The sequence below is a fragment of the Phascolarctos cinereus genome, unplaced genomic scaffold (assembly GCF_003287225.1).
Source record: "Phascolarctos cinereus isolate Bilbo 61053 unplaced genomic scaffold, phaCin_HiC Scaffold_1;HRSCAF=81, whole genome shotgun sequence".
Lineage (NCBI taxonomy): Eukaryota > Metazoa > Chordata > Mammalia > Diprotodontia > Phascolarctidae > Phascolarctos > Phascolarctos cinereus.
In genome coordinates, this window is record NW_027555514.1 from 183,635,473 (window position 1) to 183,657,696 (window position 22,224).

Genomic DNA, 22,224 nt, shown 5'->3' on the forward strand with positions numbered 1-22,224 from the left:
TCTTATTTAGACAAACTGCTGTCTTACCATGCCTCCTCCATCTTGAATTTATGAAGTAAATTTCTTAAAGACAAGTATAAGACCTGTTTTTATCCCTATAAAATATCTTCTTATTAGATTCAGTCCAATTTTCTAGCCTGTCAATATCTTTTCAGATCCTGACTGTTATCCACCATATTGCTAAACTTCCTAGCTTTGTATTATTGGCAAGTTTCATAAGGGTGCCATCTATATTCATCCAATTTTCTGATAAATATATTAAGTACAGGGACACCACCAGTCCCTGAGACACTCTTATTAAATACTGTCTTCTAAGATGACATGGAACGATAAATGAGTATTCATTTTGTCAGATTATTCAACCAGTTTTGTATACATTAAACTGTATTGTTCTCTAGACAATCTCTCCACCTTTTATTGAAGAATAACATGAGATACTTTATCAATTGCATTATTAAATCTAAGCAACTTATATATACCAGAGGCCCAGGGCCCACCTGTCAGAAAAGGAAATAACATTAGTCTGGAATGACCTGTTTTTTAATGAAGCCATGTTGGCTCTTTGGGATGACCTGTTCTTTTGCTATATGCTCATTAACTATCTCTTCAATAAAGTAGTCTAGAATTTTGCCAGGAATCAGTCAAGGTCACTGGCTTATAGTTTGCAGGTTCCATTCTACCCCCTACCTCCCCCTTTTTCTGAAAATGGGTATAATATTTGCTCTATTCTAGGCTTGTGGTTCTTCTGATCCCCACAATCTTTTTCATTGTTCATAGCTTTTCTCACCAGCTTCACCTTATTTTTGCAATTTAATACCAATATTTTCCTTATTGGATCATGCCGCATTTAAAAAATCTATTTTCTATTACCATCCTTTGATTCCATCTTCTGTAAATATATTTTTAAAAAAATCTAAGTTGTTTGATGAATTCCATATGTAACCACATTGATCTATTCATACAAGTCTTATTCTTCTTCCTCATCAGAACTGTTATATCAGCAGACCTTAATGTCTTGGTTTTGCCTTTCATCTAAGAGAACAGCCTTAGGAAATGTTTTTTCCTTAAAAGTGAATTCTATTTTTGATTAGTGTATAGGGTTTAGATTTGTAAGGGACTTTAAATCATCTACTCCATCTTTTTCTTCTAAAATTAGATTAGCAATACCAGTTGCCAAATGTTTTAGCTCAAATATTATAGGAGTTGGGGATAGGGGAGGAAGTAAGTGGCAGGTCTTTCAAACCTAGTAAAGAAAATGATTTTATAACTCTCAGATGCACTTACATAATTTGTGTTTATGTAGTCTCCTCTATAAGCTTTTTAAGAGTAGCAGCTATAACTTATCTGGACTTTGTGTCTTCTCTAATGGCCAGAAAAAAGCTCTGTATGTGGTATGTGTTTGTTGAATGAGTGCATGAATGAACAAATTTCAGATCTTACATATTTGAAGAGTTGTTTGAATAGAAAGGTTAGCTTTATTCTGCTTTAACACAGAGGTCAGAACTAGGCCAATAGTTTCTTAGTATAAAGAGAAATTTTCTGGTCATTAATACTATTTTAAAATGGCACTGTCTGTCCTAATTTTTGGTGAGTTCCTCCATGCCTGGAAGTATTTAAGCAGGGACTGGATGAGCACTTATTATGTTTTACTCTTTCTTTCTTTTTTCCTTCCTTCCTTCCTTCCTTCCTTCCTTCCTTCCTTCCTTCCTTCCTTCCTTCCTTCCTTCCTTCCTTCCTTCTTCTTTCTTTCTTCTTTCTTTCTTTCTTTCTTTCTTTCTTCTTTCTTTTTTCTTTCTTTCTTTCTTTCTTTCTTTCTTTCTTTCCTTTCCCCAATTGAGTATATATGTTATCTCCTCTTTGAGCTAATTTTGATGAAGATAAGGTTCACTCACTCCCCTCCCCACTCCCCCCATCTTCCCCTCCATTGTAAAAGCTTTTTCTCGCCTCTTTTATGTCAGATAATTTACCCCATTCTACTTCTCCCTCTCTCTTTCTCCCAGTGCATTCCTCTCTCTCACCCCTTAATTTTATTTTTTTAGATATCATCCCTTCATATTCAACTCACAGCTGTGCCCTCTGTCTATATATACTTTTTTTTAGCTACCCTAATAATGAAAGTTCTTATGAGTTACAAGTATCATCTTCTCATGTAGAAACATAAACAGTTTAACCTTATTAAGTCTCTTATGATTTTCCTTTCCTATTTACTTTTTTATGCTTCTCTTGACTCTTACATTTGAAAGTCAAATTTTCTATTCAGTTCTGGTATTTTCATCAAGAATGCTTAAAAATCTTCTATTTCATTGAATGTCAATTTCCCCCCTCAAAGATTATACTCAGTTTTGCTGGGTAGGTGATTCTTGGTTGTAATCCTAGCTCTTTTGCTTTCTGGAATAACCTATTCCAAGCCCTCTGATCCTTTAATGTAGAAGCTGCTAAATCTTATTATCCTGACTGTGTTGCCATTTGATAATTGAATTGTTTCTGGCTGCTTTCAGTATTTTCTCCTTGACCTGGGAGCTCTGGAATTTGGCCATAATATTCCTGGCAGTTTTCATTTTGGTATCTTTTTTAGGAGGTGATCAGTGGATTCTTCCAATTTGTATTTTACCCTCTGGTTCTAGAATATCAGGGCAATTTTCTTTGATAATTTCTCAAAAGATGACATCTAAGTTCTTTTTTTTTTTTAATTATGGCTTTCAGGTAGTCCAATAATTTTTAAATGTTTCCTCTTGGATCTATTTTCCAGGTAAGTTGTTTTTCCAATGAGATTATGTCATATTGTTGTCTATCTTTTCATTCTTTTGGTTTTGTTTTATGTTTCTTGATTTCTCATAAAGTCATTAGTTTCTATTTGCTCAATTCTAATTTTTAAAAAATTATTTTCATTAGTGAGCTGCTGTACCTCCTTTTCCATTTGGCCAATTCTACTTTTTAAGGAGTTTTTTTCTTCAGTGAATTTTTATTTCTCTTTTTCAGTTTGGTTAGTTCTATTTTTCAAGGCATTCTTCTCCTCATTGACTTTTTTGTACCTCTTTTACCATTTGGACTAGTCAGTTTTTGAGGTGGTTTTTTTTTTTTTTTGGTATTTTTCTGTGTCTCCTTTACCAAGCTATTGACTCATTTTTCACATTTTTCTTGCATCACTCTCATTTCTCTTCCCAATTTTTTGCTCTACCTCTCTTACTTGATTTTTAAAATCCTTTTTGAGCTTTTACATGGCCTGAGACCAATTCTTATTTTTCATAGAGGCTTTGGATGTAGGAGCTTTGACTTTGTTATCGTCTTCTGAGTATCTGTTTTGATCTTTCTTATCACCATAGTAATTTTCTATGGTCAGAATTTTTTCTGTTGTTTGTTCATTTTCCCCAGCCTATTTCTTGACTTTTCATTATTTGCTAAAGTAGGGCTCTGCTTCCAGGGTGGTGCATTGTCCCAAGCTTTAGGGGTTTTGTGCAGAGATACTTCTAGAGACCTGAAAGTTTTCAGTTCTTCCAAGGTAGTATGATCTAAGGAGAGGTGTGTTTACTATTTTCCTGGCCTATGCACTGGTGTGTGACTGACTACAAGCACTCTTTTCTGCCCTGGAACTGTGAGGAGGGTTCCTGCTCCACTGTGGCCACAAACTCAGCTATGCTAGTGCTCTCCCTTACCCTAGGACTACCACCCAGGACTACGACCCAGATCCAAGTAGGGGCAAAGCAAAGAGTCTTGCCCCCTGTGCTAGCAAAGAGACCCTTGTAATCTCCTTCTGACCAGTTGTTCAATCCCCTTACCCTCTGTGGACTAAGGACTGAGGAAAAAGCTTGCACTGAATTATGCTCCACTCTTACCCAGGTGTAACAGACTTTCCTGCCAACTTTCTAAGTTGTCTTTGGCATTATTTCACTCCATCCTTTTGTTGGTTCTGCCACTCTAGAAATTGTTTTATGGCATTATTTAAAGGTGTTTGGCGAGGTTTTGGGGAGAGCTCAGATAAATCTCTGCCTTTTCTCTGCCATCTTGGATCCACCTCCTTCCTTCCTCCCTTCCTCCCTTCTTCTCCTTCTCCTTCTCCTTCTTCTTCTTCTTCTTCTTCTTCTTCTCTTCTTCTTCCTCTTCTTCTTCTTCCTCTTCCTCTTCTTCCTCTTCCTCTTCTTCTTTTTCTTCTTCTTCTTCTTCTTCCTCTTCTTCCTCCTCTTCTTCCTCTTCCTCTTCTTCCTCCTCCTCTTCTTCTTCTTCTTCTTCCTCTTCTTCCTCCTCCTCCTCCTCCTCCTCTTCTTCTTCTTCTTCTTCTTCTTCTTCTTCTTCTTCTTCTTCTTCTTCTTTCTTCTTCTTCTCTCTCTCCACTACACTTTATCAGTTCAATGTCTTTGGTCATGTGGTGGAGTGGAAAGACCACTGATTTTCTCAACTAGTTTTTATTAAATTAAAACCTTAGGGTTTTATAATGTTGGATTTATCAAATACTAGTTTGTGTTGTGTATTTGGTTCTATTCTGAGATACCTAATTTATCTTATTGACCTATTTTGTATCTAATAATAGATACTTCCAGTAATCTTTATTTTATCATATAATATGAGATCTCTTGTTTCAAGTTCCTCTGTATTCATTTTTTCCTTCATAATTTACCTCATTATTAACTTCTTACCTTTATGTATTTAACATTATTTTATCCAGTTAGATGAAGTAACTCATTCATTTTTTGAATGGGATTAGAACAAACCTATAGATTAATTTGAATAGTGGTGTCTTCCTAACTATATTGGCTGGTCCTAGTCATGGAGAATATTTTTCTAATTATTTAATTTTTCTCTAATTCCTGTGAAAATGTTTTATGGTTTACTTTATTCAGGCCTCGTATGTGTCTGGTTACATTAATGCATGCTTATTGATTTGAATGGTTGAATGAATAACTCACATTGGTTTTGCTAGGCAATAATTCCAGAAGCAAGATATTGACCTACTAGAGAACTAGCTCAGATAGGCCAATATACTATAAAGTCAAGAGAATAGGACTAAGTCTTATAAGACTTGGACTGTATTTTTATCTCTGCTATCAATTATACATAAGAGCTGGAGAGCAGCTCAACTTCTGTGTCTCATTTTGTTCTCCAGTTCATATATACATCTATACATGTGTATTTCAGAATTAAGTGAATAAAAAAGTATTTATTATGTGACTTGTTGTTGTTATTCAGTCATGTTCAACTCTTTTGTGACCCCATGGACCATAGCATGCCAAAACTGTCCATGGGATTTTCTTGGCAAGGACACTACAGTGGTTTGCCATTTTCTTCTCCAATGGATGAAGGCAAACAGAGATTAAGTGATTTGCCTAAGGTCACACAGCTAGTGTCTGAAGTCAAATATGATTTTGGGTCTTCTTGACTTCAGGCCCAGTGCTCTATCCCCTGAGCCATTTAGCTGCCCCTGAGCCATTTAGCTGCCCCCTATGTTCTAAGTACTGCACAAAGTACTGTGGATACATATTTGAAAGCAAAGACAGCCTCTGATTTCAAGAAGCTTATATTGTAATGGAGGAATAATACATATTGAAGACAGATGGCCAGGGAGGAACATTTTGGTTTGGAAAGTTACAGAGATGGTGAGTAGAGACATAAGGGAGTAAATATACAGCTTATAAATGATACAGTTTATCCATGGAAAATGGCAGAATCTGGTCATTTTTCAAGGTTCCTAAACTGGAGATTGGGGAAGAGATGGAAGGAAAAAGGCAAAAGAGATGAGGTGAAAATGTTAGCAAAAAAGCAGTGGAAGAGGTGTTCAGGGTGGAGGGAAAGACTGTTTACTTTTTGATAAGGAGATTAGAGGAAACTTAGAGGAAAGGGAAGTCAGGCTATTATCAACTACTCATTCTTTCATATGGTTGTATAAGACAACAGACAGCAACTGAAAAATTTAATATGAAGAAGAGGAAAAAGACCAAAAGTGTTTTCACTTCTACTTTTTAGAAGAGGAATTATTTCAATAGGTAAACCTAGCTGGGTTCAGTGTGGTGCATATGCTCTGACTTCCTTTCCCAGAGCCAGACCAGCTACATCTGCTTCTCAGGGATCTAGGATATTCTTATGGGGATAATGGGATGTCTTTTCTCGACTACCATTGGCTCAAGTCCTCACTAGCTGTGTTCCTCCATTGTTAGGGACCAGTGACCCACACCTCAGTTCCACTTAATATTGATTAACTTTTACAAAAAGGTATTTATTTCAGGGATATAGAGAGAACAAATGGCACAAACATTTCCTCTAACAACTTGGGGGCATACCCTTCTCTATAACAGCTCAGTCTCTGGGGGAATAGGCACATAACTTAGCCCAGTTCCTACATAGCCTTGGTACCACCAAGCTCATATGCAAATGTGACATGTTTGCCAGATGAGTCCTCATCTCTGCTTCCATATCAGCTTCTGTTGCCCTAGTTCCAAAAAGTCAGCTCCATAGGTTGCTCCTTGCTCTTCAAGGCATCAAAGCTGAATTAGTTGCAAAATCTAGACTCAATTCCAACTCTGAATTCCTGTGGTTTGCTCTTCTGACTTTTCAAAACTCACCAGGTTGGAGGCTCCTTTTTCATTATCTAGAATGGAAAATAGCAAACACAGAAGCTCAGGCCAGAGGACCATTTCTTGAAGGCCAGAGAAAGTCCCAAGGCATCTTCCCTTACAGCATTGTCTCTCAGGATGCAATGAGCAAAGGAGTCCAACTATAAGCAGAACAGCCAAAAGGACTGAGGCCAGGAAGAGATGGTGGAAACCTCCTAAAGCCCTTTGAATACCTCGGCAACAAAAAGCCTCCTATTCAACACCTGGTTTTAGCAAACCAGAACCAGTTACAGAATGTCTACTCATGCTCTGCAGTCTCTCCAAGGCACTTCCTTGTACATCACCTTGCCTCTCCCAGAAGCAGGCTCCCCAACAATTCCATTTGGGGAAGATGCACCAGCCAAGCAAGCTAGTGCACTTTACACATATGCCAGACTCTCCTTTTTACACTCAAATGCTAGGGGAGGGGATTTTTTTTTAAGGGAATATGTAATAAGCTACAATCAGAAGAAAAGGAAATAAACTGGGAGGGAAGTTATCTATTACTTATGACCTTGTAATCTATCCTTCTGACCTTGAATAAGGACCCCAAACATCTCTTCAGGGTTGAAGACTTAAAATGATAGAGAAAAAAAGTTCCATAGGGCTTATTTTAGTGCTTTGTATTTTGGGTTGTTTTACGTCTGTAAGATGGATTAGCAGACAAGTGCAGCAGGCTAAAAAAAGGCCAGAAGCACTGCTTGTACCTTTCTCCCCAGGTACTGGCCAGTGGCTCCTGGGGGTAGGTAAGATCACCTCCCATACCTTTACATCCTGCTATTTGCTTAGCTTTGCTGTGCCTTCAAAATCTCTCCAGAAGGAAGGAAAAGAAAAAAAAAGTGAAAAGGCTGAGCAGGTCTTCTCTTTTAAAAGCCAGGACAAAGGAATGCCATCTCTCTTGGGATTTAAATCTGGAGGTGAGTTCAGGGGCCACGTAGTCCAATTTGCTCATTTTATAGATGAGGAAATCGAGAGCTAAGGTGCTTACCACTTACCACTCAGGTAGCAAGCCTCAGATGTGGAACAGAAACCCAAGTCCTCTGATTACAGAGTTCGTGTTCTTTCCACTATACTATGCTGCCTCCCATAAAAGGTCATTCTCCAAACCAACCAATACGGCCAGCATTTATGAAGACCATCCTCAAGGAGGTTCCTAGGCACATACTCATGGTGCCTTCTTGGGGAGATATTACCAAAGATCCAAACAAGTGTTCATCACTATGTGGGTCATCAAGTTGATTGGACCCTTAGTCATATCCCTACATGTATAGGCAGGATGAGTTTTCCATTCAGAAGGGATAAATTTTCCTGGTAGCCAGCTTGTTTTTTTCTTTTTTAAATGATCTCCCTATCTTGCTTAGGCTGAAAGTGTAGCATCCACTCAGGGGCCTGATCTCACTGCTGATCACCAAAGAAATGCTGACCTGCTCCATTTTTTTGGCCTAGGTTGGTCTGCTCCTCCTTAGCCTGGTGCTTTCCCCCTCCCTCACTCCAAGTTGCTTACCATATCAATGCCAGACTTATACAGACAACTAATTGACTTTAGCCCTACTGTAGCTTAGAACTCCCAAAGGCCCCTCTTCAGTAACAAGACTATGGTCCACTGCCATTATATCTAACTTTTCACCAAGTTTTTAATACATGGACTATCCCTTTCAAAATGAAGTTTGAGATGAACATAAAATTAGTTTCTTTCATAGGTCTGCTCGTAATTATTTTTTCTTGATGCCTTTTGTTTTTAAATCTCATTCTTTTTTTATTTTGATTTTTTTTTATCTTGAACTCAGCAGCAGCAAAAAAAAAATTTCCATATACAACGGAGAATAGAAAAAAAAATTACATGTGAAACTGCAAAGCTCCGTTATGTAAAGTTTTCTTTTAAAAATGAAAATACATAACAACTTCAGCATGTTACTTTTAAAGTTGTCATGTTTCGTTATGAACTTCCTTCTGTGATCTTCTATACATTAAAAAACTCAAACTTGTCTTCATCCTTCTCCTCCTCCTCCTCCCTCTTCACTTTCTCTACCTCCTCCTCCTTTTCCTCTTCTTCCTCCTCTTCCTCCTCCTCCTCTTCCTCTTCTTCCTCTTCATTGTTCCTTTCATTTTTGTCAACACTATCACTCATTCCCTACATACCCCTACTATGGGTGGAAAAAAAGAAAACCACAATCCTCACAACAAAAAGGCATAGTTAAGGAAAACAGATCTCCACATTTTTCGTGTCCAAAAGCATCATGTTCATATCTGAATATATCCTTTCTCTTTCTGTAAGCCAGTAAACTTTCCTTTGTAAAACATTTTTAAAGAGGAAAGAAATAAGGTTCTGTTTCAAATTATTAAGTATTTTCTCCCTGGAACACTTAAAACCAAATTTAAACAGAATCCAACTAGGTTTATAAACAGTGGCGTATATAGTTTTTCAATATGGGGCATATACCACTTTTGTGATGGTAGATATCATCATGTTTCAGCACTTAAAGTATCACGCTCCTAGTGTGTTGTCCCCAGTGAACACAGAAGAGATCTAGCAATGTGAAATGGCAACCAGAGGTAAAATGGTCAACAGGTCAGGTAACAAGGGGAGAGCAGCTGTGAATCACTAGAAAGCAGAAGGGCTTCCTTAATGATGATGCACTCTTGAGGAGAAAGATGAGAGGTACAGCCAGAGCAATACCTGCCCAGTAGCATTAATGGCCAGAGCTGGAATTTCTGCTTGATGGTTTTTGCTCTCTTTTTGATATCTTCGAAAAGAATCAGAGTCACTCTGTCACTGGAGATCTGGATCTGTAACACTGAGACATTGAATATTCCCTGAAAACCACAGTGTTTGGAAAGGGGAGAGCGTGGAATCTTTAATTATCTGCTTGCTGTCATAGCTGTCTAGCTTTTGAAGCTTGTGAACATGTGCCTCCACTGAGTAGAGCTGCTGTATGTACGGGAATTCAAAAGCTCCTGCCATTTCTGCCTCCTCAGCCTTCTACTTTTCACTTCCTGGGCTGAATAGAGGGGTGCAGGCATGCATCTTTTGCTTCCTGGGCAGCCCTCTCCCTCCCCACTTCCCCATTACTTTTGCTGTATTGTGTAGCAAGGAGTATCAGTTAACTTCAGGAAAACTATTTGTTGGTAACTAAGGTCATTATTGTCATTAGTAATAATAATAAGCAAAAAATCACTTAAATTAAAGGAAGGATTAACAGATTTGAAAGAAAAAAATTAAGAAACAAAAATAGAAGTTTTTTGAAAATAATAAAAATAGACATAATATAATAATTAAGAGAGGAAAACCAAGTTATCAAAACAAAAATGAGAAAAGAGAATTCATAATGAATAGGCAAAGGTATAAAAAAATGATTAGAGAATGCTGTGTCTATTTACATGCCAATGAAAATGAGACTATAAATAAAATGGATTAATGGCTACTTACATTTCAATGCTAATATGGATATGTGATCTCACTTATGTGGGTATTGAATTCAGTTGTGTAGAGCACAATCTATCAAATGCTTTTTCATTCTGAGTGACTTTCCTGTGATCTCCTATATATCTTCTCTGGGAATGGGGGACAAGGTTAGCCCAACATGCTTTTCTCTAGGTCTTTTAACATTGTGTGAATACCAGTGTACTTTTCAACTGTTCTTTATTATCCCTCACTCTTATGACATAACCAGCCCGCCTTTTTTCCATTCAGATACTACTTTGATATCCTTTATTGTATATCTTGTGTTGACTATATCTTGCCCTTTATTTTTACTCGCTGTTTGTCTCTACAGTGACCTTTGGGTAAATCCTAATTTAAATTGCTCAGAAATTATGATATTCCATGATTCTTGGAAATGTAATACTATGGGAAGAATTGATGTTATAAAGATGGATTTTATTTCAGGGAGAAACTTGGGGTCAGTGAAAGTGTTGTGTAATTTCCCAATGCTATCTATCTCAACATCTCCTATTCATTCCTTAATTCAATGAACATTTATTAAATGAATAATATATTCTAGTCTCTGAACTAGATCCCAAGTATAATTACTCAAATGGATCTGTGATCTCATCAGTTTGGAAGTTCCCTCCAATAATACAGATTGAAATCCCTTTGTGCCTGCCCATCTTGTGCAACCCTTGTCTATGTCCTTCCATAATCTTGCCTCACTCGACATGTTGAGGACCTTCCTCATTTCCTTTTCTCGTTGCAAATGACTAGTGAAACACCTGTCATCCTCACCCTTGCTACATGAAAATCTTTTCTTCCCATCATGAATTTCTTTGATGGCATCTTTTACTATTATTGTTCTTTGAAATCCTTATTTGGCTATATGTGGCAGACTGCTCATATCTATTATATCCCTCTATATATTATTGATTTTTAATTCTTTTGAACAATGTTGTATCCCTTGTCTCACTGCCATATAGCAACAATGGTATAATGCTGGCATTAAAGAGGTGGTGCCGTTCAGAAATAACAATTAGTAATTCTCCTGATGTAATGTAAGTGTCTTGGGGGACAGAGACTGTTTCATTTTTGTCCTTGTATTTCAAGCACCTAGAAGAGTTCCTGTTCCATAATGTACATTTAATAAATACTTCTTAATTGATTTGATTAATAAGGGGAAAAAGACTCTTCATTTCAAAATGCCACCATCTTCAAGGGTCATAAAGGAATAAAGAAATACAAACTCAAGACATATATATATATATATATATATATATATATATATATATATATATATATATATATATTATATATATATATATATATATATATATATATTATATATATAGATAGATAGATAGATACATACATACATACATACATACATATATAGATAGATAAAGAAGGAAGACCTTACTATTTTTTGTAACTGGAGAATATTATATGAATAGGAAGGTAGAGATGGAGGGAGAAGTCATCTCATGAACCTTATTTTTGTTTGAACTAAACAAGGTAAGGTTGGGGGGGGGGAAGAAGATAGAGTAGAGACATAATAAAGGCAATAAAGAAATGGGCAGGGACAAGGAGACTGTAAAAAGGAGCTTTAAAAGAGAAGGCAGACTTGGGAATGAAATGGTCACAAGTCAACTGTGAAAGGCTCATTATGAAGCAGAGATTAAAGGGAGAGAGAGAAAGGGTAAGACCCAGGGATCTCAGTGAAGAGAAGAAAATGGGGTCACACTATTTCAGCTGGATTAGTAGTTCTGATTTCACTCCCCCCACCTCCTTTTTCTCCCACATTTCTTTTCCCTAGATGGTGTGAGGGAGGGCACAAAGAAGTTAAGCATAGCACACATTGAAAAGAAAAGTAAACTTAACAATCGTAACTGTGAAAGTGAATGGGATCAACTCATACATAAAATAGAAAATAGTAGTAGAATAAATCAGAAAGTAATCCAAACAACATGTTGCTTCAAGGAACACAATGAAAATAGAAATTCACACATAATTCAAATGAATGGTTGAAGTAGACTCTATTTTACCTCAGTTGAATCTAAGAAACCAAGGGTGATCATTTCAAAATAAAAACATAGATACAATTAAAAAGAGAGAAGAAGGGAAGCTACCTTATGTTTAAAGGCATCATAATGAAACAATACTAGATACACATACGCTGAATAGCATAGTATCAAAGTACTTAAAAGAAAAGAAAATCAAACTCCTGGGAGAACTAGAGAAAAAAACAATAATTGTTGGAGACTTAAATATGTCAGTCAATACATTGTTTTTGTTGAGTCATTTTTCAGTCATATCTGACTCTAAATTGGGATTTTCTTGGCAAAGATACTAGAGTAGTCTACCATTTCCTTCTCCAACTCATTTTACAGATGAAGAAACTGAGGTGAACAGAGTTAAGTGACTTGTCCAGGGTCACAGCTAGTAAGTGTCTGAGATCAGATTTTAACTCGGGAAGATGAGTCTTCCTGACTCCAAACCTGGTGCTTTGTCTATTGTGCAAACTACCTGCCCTAAATTGTTTGTTAATTTCCAACTATGTGCTAGGCATTGTGCTAAGTGCTGGGGATACAGAAAGAGGAAAAAGAGAGTCCTTGCCCTCAAAGAGCTCATAATCCAATGGGACAGACAACCAGCAAACAAATATATACAAATAAGCTATGTACAGGATAAATAAGGCATAATTAATAAAGGGAAGGCATTAGAATTAAGAGGGATTGGGGAAAATTCCTATGGAAGTTGGGCTTGAAGAAAGCCAGGGAAATCAGGAGGTAAAGATGATGGAGAACATGTCAGGTATGAAAGACAGCCAGAGAAAATGCTCAGAGCCAAGAGTTGATTGTCATGTTCATGGAACAGCAAAGATGCCAGTGTAGAGTACATCAGGAATAAGGTGTAAGAAGACTGGGGTTGGGGAAAGGAGGGAATTTTATGTAGATGAAGGATCTTGAATACCAAATGAGAATTTTGTATTTGATCCTGGAGGTGATAGGGAGCCCCTGGAGCTTATTGAATAGAGGGGTGATATGATTGTACCTGTGCTTTAGGAAAATCACTTTGGAGGCTGAATGGAAAATGGATTGGGATGGGGAGAGACTTGAGGAAGGCAGATTCATCATTCATTCATTCATCATGGCCTACACCAGGGTCAGAGAAGAGAAAGGGACATCAACAGGCCTTGGCAACAGATTGGACACAGGGAGGGGGAGGTGAGAATGAGAGATTGAGGATGATACCTAGGTTGGGAGCTTAACAGAAAGATAAATAAGAAAAGTTAAGGACCCAAAGAGAAGTTTAGAAACTTAGATGATAGAGCTTTGACAATTACTGAATGTGAATATTGAAAAATATACACATTTCTCAGCTTTGCCTGACACTGTTACCCAAATTGAACATATTGTAGGGTATAAAGAACTCGTAAAAATGTAGAAAGGTTGAACTGTTGGGCACGTCATTTCTAGATTGTAGCCCATGTAAGCTCTGTGGATTCTTATCCTAACTCTGAGTATCACAGATGAGTTTTGGATCCCAGGGCAAGGGTACATCTTTCCCTCAGGGTACTAGGAGTACCAATGAAGAGTCCAAGGTGATTCTCTAATGCCAGAGTCCCCACTGTGGTCAAGATTATTGTTTCTATGTTTGTTTAGTATCCATTTAAGCCTAACTCCTTTCTTCAAGCTCTTCTTATTGATTTTCATTTTTATTGTGCTGTAGTCCTGTAAGGATAGAATGATTGATTTACTCAACTCCACCCCTACTTAAAGAGATGCCCAATCACTCAATTCAATCTTAGGCCTTCGACTAAGTGGCAAAAAAGACTTTCCAACTATAATGAGTTGCACAAGTAGTAGTAAAAATTCTGGCCAAGGTTATCAACTGAAAATTATTTAGTCAGTCAATTTTGAGTAGCTTTTAAAGAAAAGAATATTAACTAAGGGTTAAATAAGCAGAATTGCTAGAAAACATCCCCTCCTTCCAAAAAAAAAGGCTGTGACATTCTCTCACAAGTATAAGTGAAGTGGACTCAAGCTTAGAGAGTATATGTAACAAAAAGGGCACTCATAGATGCTGGTTGCTGGAAATCCTTTTCTCCCAATTGTGGGGTGCTTAAGCAGTTCCCCTTCAGCATGATTAATCTGCTCATCCGTCCTGGGCTCCCAATGCAGACCCTGCTTTGGCTGATTTGGAGATACAGCAAAAGTTGATGGAGGATGGGTGTCCCCAAATCCTTCAAAGCTGGTATGGTCCTCCTCCAGCTCAAGGGGGTCTGGGTAGTCCTGGTCAAAGCTAAAGCTGAAGTTACTCCTACCTCTCCAGGAACTTCCTCCTCAGGGGTGTGTTGGAAAGTTTTACTTGAGACAACTTTTGGAATAGATCCCTTTCAACTCTCTTGATAATTTATAGATGATCCTGGCATGTGGCCATTTTTCCTTGACTACCCTCTTTTCATAACTCATTCTAGTTGGAAAGCCTTTTACCACTTAGTCTAAGGCCTAAGATTGAATTGATTGATTGGGCATCTTAACACTTTAAGTAGGGGTGGAGTTGAGTAAATCAATCATTCTATCCTTACAGGACTACAGCACAATAAAAATGAAAATCAATAAGAAGAGCTTGAAGAAAGGAGTTAGGCTTAAATGGATACTAAACAAACATAGAAACAATAAATAATTTTTATCAAAGAAAATGATAATGAGAAAATAAAGCAAAATTTTTGGGATGTAGCCAAAGCAATTCTTAAGGGAAAAGGTTTATCTTGAAACATTTTCATCAATGAAAGAGAGAAAAGAGATCAATGAATTGAATATGCACCTAAAAGAAATGGGACATTGACAAATTAAAAAAACCCAATTAAATACAAAAGAGAGAAATTCTAAATACCAAAGAAGAAAAAAAATTGTAAAAAAAATATTTGAGTTGATAAGTAAAACTGAGCTTTTTTCAAAAAAGAGATTCTTAAAATAGGCAAACCATTAGTTAATTTGATATGTGTGTGTGAGAGAGAGACACAGAGGCAGAGACACAGAGACAGAGAGGACATTTTTGTAAATGATTTCACCCAAATACATACCAACGAAACCGAAAATTTTAAGGAAATGGATGAATATTTATAAAATAATTAAATACTTAGATTGAGAGATTAATGGACCAGGAAATCGAGAATTTAAGTTTAACTCTTATAAAAGGAAGTTGAACAAGTCATAAATGGAGCCTTCTCTGTCCTGCCAAAGAAAAATCTCCCAAAACAATAACAACAACAATTCAAACTGAGGTCCAGATTTTTCACAAGTGCGTTCTTTAAAATATTCAAGGACCATTTAACCCCACTATTTCGTAAATTATTTGCACAAGTAAAGATAGAAGGCATCTTACCAAATTTGATCGATGAGACAAAGTAGTCCTAATATCCAGACCAGAAGTAAAGAAAAAAGAGAAATTAAACTGCAGAATAGTATTACTAATAGATTTTTAACCAGACTTCTGTAGGGAACTTCTGTAGTGAAGATCTTCCTCTATCTAAGTAGACCTGCTCCTTCTCTTAGGGGTTGCCTGGGATGCTAAGAAGTTCAGCGTCACACAGCCAGAATTTGTCAGAGGCTAGACTTGAGCCCAATTCTTAACTTTGAGGCCAGCCAGCTCTTTATCCTTGAAACCATGCTGCCTCTTAAAGGACTCTGTGAATACCTCATCATAACAAAAAATTGGTATTATTTTAGGTTCTGAAAAAAAAATTATGTAAGACATGACTTGGGCCCATCTAAGAGGTGATTTTGGAGGGAGTAGAGTAACCAGACCAGTGATATAACTGGCGAAGGAAACTTGTTCTATCCAAACAGATTGGCAATTGCCTTTTCAACTTGATCTTAGAGAGTTGCCTGAGACACTGAAAGGTTAAATAACTTTCTCAAAGTCACATAGCTTGTATATGTGAGAAGCAGAATTTGAACCCCAGCCTTCTTGGTTTTGGGGCAGCTTTCTCTCTACTAATTCCACCATAGCTGCCTCTCATGGCTAACAAAGGATCTGGTTCCCAGTTATAGTAGTGACCATAGTCTGATCCCGGGCAGTAGAAGTGTACACTACACTTACCTAACAAGGTAAATGATGTGAAGCTGGTCTGCCAGGGCTTTTCATTTAGTAGGCTGAGGAGGCTACTGGGGTCCTTACACCTTCTGAGCCCTGGGACTTCCTGATGCTGCAAACATGGATTTATCCTTATTCAATAAAAGTTCTTTAAGCTACCACTTGTGGTTCTTAATTTCCTGGTGCTCCCACAATTCTAATGCCATGCTACTTCACCGCTAGTAAATATTGATCCAAAAATAGTGAATAAAATATTAGCAAAGGGTCTATAGAAATATATTCTAAAGATTATTCACTTTAAACAAGTTGGATTCACATGTGAGGAATGCAGGGCTTGTTCAACATTAGGAAAACTCTACATATAATACATCATATCCAGCCCTAACTTCTCTTCTGAGTTCCAGTCACATCCTGGACCTCTCATATTCAACATGTCCCCCAAAACTCATCTTTTCTTTCTCCTTTCCTCCACTTTCCTTTTACTTCTCACTACCCTTCTAATCACCCAGGCTTATAACATCTGTGTCATCCTCAACTCCTCATACACACTCCTTACCCACATATACAATCTATAGCCAAATTTTGTTGTTTCTGCCTTCCCAGCATCTCTCCTATATGGCCCCTTATCTCCAGGCCCTCATCACCTCTTGGCTGAACTATTGAAATAGTCTTTTGGTGGGGATCTCTGTTTGTCTTCCTACCCTATGTTAGTGTTCCTGCTAGAATGAGTCCTTTACTCATTTGCCAAAGTGATTTTCCTAAAGAGTAGGGAGTGTTCTATTGTGAGAGGAGGTGGTGGTTACAGCAAGTCACAATGATATTTTATAAAAAGAAAAGAGCATCAATATAATGGCTTTTTAAAAAATGTTCCTACTTCCTCATTTTCTGCCATAGTTGTTAACACATAAGCCTCTGGTATCTTTGTGATAATATTTTTGTTCATTCTCACTGTGACCCCAGCAGGGAGGTTTGGTCAAGTATCTGATAAAATGTTTTTTGTTGTCTTTGGGCATTCCAAAAAATGAAATTCACATACTTCTTTATTTGTTTCTCCAAGGGTAACCTATGTAACAACCTTCCATTTATCTGTAATATCCTTATATCTTCTATTTTTCTCTATCGTAATAATTTCAATATTTTGTTTGATTCAGTTCCTTCAGTTGCCCGTGAGTTTTTTGGTAATTAAGCAAGAAGCTCATTTCTTGAATATTAGCAATTAAATTGATGTTTATAGAGAGTCTAAAAACTATGTGATTTATAACATCTATAAATGGCAACCCATTAATACCGATACATACTGAAATAGACAAAATAAATAGATATATAAAAAAAATCAGAATACAAAATTGAATAGGCCAATAATGACTTATTATGTTTGAAAAAAAAAAGATACCAGGACCTAATAAATTCATGAGTGGATTTTAATGATCACAAATAATCCTTGTATCTTGTGAACTGCTTTCAAAAGTAGAGAAAGAAGGTATTCTATCCAATTTCTGTGACTATGATCCTGAGTCCCAAACCAAAGAAGGATAATGAAGTTTAAAAAAAAGACTATGGGACAATTTCATTAAACTAAAGATGATTGATGGAAAAATATAAATAAAATACTTGCAAAATCAATGTAACAATCAATCAATAAAACCATTTGTTATGATCAAGTTGATTTATAGCAGGAATGCGAAAATGGTTCAATATCAGGAAAACAATGAGCATAACACACCAAATTAATAATAAAAACAAAACGTCATTCTATCAGTATCCAAAAACTAAAATGGATCTGTGATCTCATTAATATGGATGCTCCTTCCAATAACATAGACCACAGCCCATCCTGTGAAACTCTTATGTGCATATTACTCCAAGCATGTAGGTTGCAACCAGTGCATGTTTGATTAATTAATGTTTGTTGAATTGACTTCTGGTGAGATAAGGAGATTAAGATTATTTTTCCTAGTATTGCAGGTGGTGAAAATAAAGTCCACAATAACTCAGCAATGTTGAGACTAGACACTGGAAGTCATATGACATGTTGAAACCATGTTGCTCACAAAGCATTGGGAGTGGGTTGCTTTTCTTCTTTCTGTCCTTACAGTGCTGTTCTCCATGTTTCAGTGAACATTTTTAAGTCTTACCTCAATATTCAATCACATATCAAGAAAATATATTTTCTCAAACTGTTAACCTATTATTCGCCATCCTTTCACAGAAAAAAATGTATACAATCTTGCATCTACTTTGTCACGACTGTTGACTACACCATTCTACTGAAATGGATCTCTCCAAGATTACCAATGATCTTTTAATTGCTAATCCTATGGTCTTTTCTGTTCTCATCCTTCTTGATCTCAGTAATGCTTGACTTTTTTCTCCTTCTGGATACTCTATCCTCCCTGGGTTTTTGTGACATTGCTATCTCCTGACTGACTTTTTCTTCTTTGTCTCCTTTGCAGGAGTATTCATTTCTTGCCCCTACAATTTGAGTCAATTCCAGGGCTTTATCCTGAGACCTTTTTTTCCCCTGTCTTTACGTGCTCTCTCTCAGTATTTTCATTATCTCCTATAGTTATAACCACCATCTTGATGCAGATGACTCCCAAATCCATATATCCAGCCCTCAACTCCAACATCTCCAATTGCCTGATAGATATTCCTACCTGGATGTCCTTTGGGTATCTTACACTCAGTGTGGCGCAAACTGAAGGCACTATCTTTCCCCCTAATACTCCTCCTTCTCAGTTCTGTAGAGAGCACTACTGTTCTTTCAGGCACTCTGGTTCAAAACGTAGGAGTCATTCTCCACTCTTCATTCACTTTCATCCCCAAAATCCAGTTTCCAGCTCTTATCAATTCTACTTCTTCAATTTCTCTGTTCCATTTTCTTTGCGTACGTGACCATTACCTTAGTTCAAACCCTCATCATCTTTGCCTTTACTATTTCAATATGTTCTGAATCAGTCTTCCTGCCTCATGTCTCTACTGTCTCCATCTACCACATAGCTGGTCAACTGGCATTGCTAAAACACAAGCCCAACCATGTCATTCCTCTGTTCTAGAAAATTCAATGTATCTCTGTTGCTTAAATGACATAATGTATGTGAAGTGCTTTGTGAACCTCAAAGTGTTATTTAAATGTCTTATTATAGGATCAAGTGCAAACTCCTTTGTTTGGCACCGAAAGCCTTCACAATCTGGTGCCAATCTCTCTTTCCAGACTAATTTCAGACTATTCTCTCTCACACATTTGAATTTCCAGCCAAACTAATCATCTTGATGTCATTCCCTGCTCTACATGGCATTTCGTCTCCTGATGCTGCCTGTGTCTTTATTGCCACGGTCCGCAGTGCCTGGAATGATCTCCCTCCCCACTTCTGCCTCTTGGAATCCTCAGCTCACTTGAAGACTCAGCCCACATCAAGCCTTTCTTGATTCTCCCTGTTGTTAGTGCAGCTCCCCACCAATTAGTTTGCATTTACCATTTTGGATTTACTTACCTGTATACATCCTCCTTCTTAACCCTCTGTGCCCAAGGAGAATATCAACTTCATATGTTTAAGGATTCTTGTTTCTATATTTCTAACATCAGCATCTATAATACTGTCTCCCATGTAATAAACACTTATTGAATTGAGTTACCCGCTGATAAGCAAATTGTTTCATGTAGAGCAAATCATTCTAGTGAAGGGTATGTTGTGTGTTCTCTTCTTTCCCTTGATGGTTAGCTAGTCTCTGGATGCATTAGGTTTTTCAAAACCTTTTTCAAAAACCCTATTGAGGCATCCTCCTCTTCTCTGTGCAGACTCTGGATCGTGTCTGTCTTGCTTTATTTCTTTGGCCTTTGTGTTGTTTTCAACACCTCCTGATTTAGCAACCTCTTTACATTTATTGAATGTGTTGTTAGTGTTTTCTCCTCCTACCACATCATTAATAAAGATGTTAACTAAAACTGGGACTATCACCAATGCCTGTGACACCCCAGTAAACACCTCCCACCCCCTTGCTACATTACCATTTATCATTAGCTTTTGTTTACAATCCTTTCAACTGTTTCTAGTCCAAGTGGCAGTAATTCCCTCCCCAGCCAACTTGCACCAGGGAAAGCTCAGGGCACATCATTTCTTGTACTGGGTGGCATATCCTTTGTTCTGGTGAATTTGGAATTTACTGAAAGGTGATTTTTGCCAAAGCAGATCCCTGAATTTTGATTTTTCTGTGAGTTAAACCAAGGTAGAAGGAAAATAGCACAGACATAGTTGACAAGGCAGCCAGATGCCCAGACAGCAGCAAGTTTTACCAGTAAACTTGCCAAGGAGATACCAGCTGCTTTTGTCATCTTGTGAGAATGTCATACATATACACATTCATTCAGTTGATTTTTCATGATTTCAAAATAGGCTCACATTAAAATTTCTTCCCAAAAGTGTTAGATGCAAAGTAAATTTTTTTGTTTGCTTTTTTAGCTCAGGTTTTTTTTCCTTTTTTCATGTATGATATGATTAATTATTATTAAATCATTTATTTATTTATTTAAAAATATGTATTCAGTATCCACTATTTATAAGATACTGTGTCGAGTGCCGGAGATTTTATAACCAAGATTTCTAAGGACACCAACCTAGAGCTATAAGAGAATGCTACAGTTAGAAAGGGTCCTTGGTTCTTGACTAGCCCAACCCTTTTATTTTTCATTTGGGGAAAGTGAGATTCAGAAAGAAGTCACTTGCCTGATGTCAATAAAAACCTGTTTTCCTGATGTTATCTCCCAGGCTTATGCTCTTTTCATTAGACAATGCTGACATCATCATTGGATATAAGAATGCCAACTTGGATCAGACTCTTTACCTACTCAATCTAGGATTTTATCTCTCACAGTGGCTTCAAGGTACATTTTGTGACTAGTGTGGTTGTACAAAAATGCCCCTTGATGCCATGGTCAGTGATGAAATCCTAGATTGAATGGGCCAAGATTCTGACCAATTTAGAAATTCCTTTAAAGTCCTGCTCTATCTATCAACCAAAGGATAGCTAAATCTATCTGAACCAATTGATGTTTTTCCATCTGTATCATCATTTGGAATAAGTAGTCCCATAGGTTTAATACTTGCTGTATTGAATTGTGCTTAATTCTATTTGTTACAAGCTTCTTCAGATTTCCAAATTTAGGGATTTAGGGATTAAGCCTGATTTAATTTAATACTGTGGAAGTTTCATGATTTTCTTTCTATACTTTGAACTAATTCCCTCTCAGACTTCATCTATACTCTTCTTATTATTTTTTCTTTTTACTCTATCTTTTAGAATTATAGAATGTCAGAAGTGGAAGAGATGTTAAAGATTATGAAGTTGAGGGGCAGCTAGGTGGCACAGTGGATAGAGCACCAACCCTGGAGTCAGGAGGACCTGAATTCAAATCCAGTCTCAGACACTTACTAGCTGTGTGACCCTGGGCAAGTCACTTAATCCCATTGCCTAGCCAAAAAAAAAAAAGATTATGAATCCAATCATTTGACATATAAAGAAGTAGATGCTATACCACTAGTTGAGAGCCAAGCAGGGATTAGGACTCAGGTATCCTAAGCTCTTTCAGCACACTTTCCTCTCTCCTTAGTTTTACTGTGTCCTATCATCATTTTAGTTCTTTGGAGATGTCTCAGGTCCATGATTTCTTTTTTGAGGTTCAGTGGCTAGAACTACATCGGATGTACCATTATCTTATACATGGGCTGTATAATGCTCTCTGCCTTGCTTCCATTGCATTGCCTACAGATTAATTAACCTCTTGGGTCATAATAGAACTTTGGGAAACTTGATTAATATTTATTTTTAGGGCAGTACTTGTGGGCCTTAATGAGCTATAGAAATATTTGTTGGTATTATTATGGTGTTAGTTTGAATGTAGGATGTTCCTTAATATAGATCATATCTCTAAAATGGGATTTGTTTGATTTAAAATAATAGTATACATTGTAAAAGAATTACAAAAGCATAAAAACATTGGTTTGTGCTGTAGGAGACTTTTAAAGAATATTTCTTTCAGTTCAAATAATGAACATTTATTCATTGAATTGAACTGAATTTCTTTCATTTAGAATAAAGGTGGCTTTCATTTGGGCT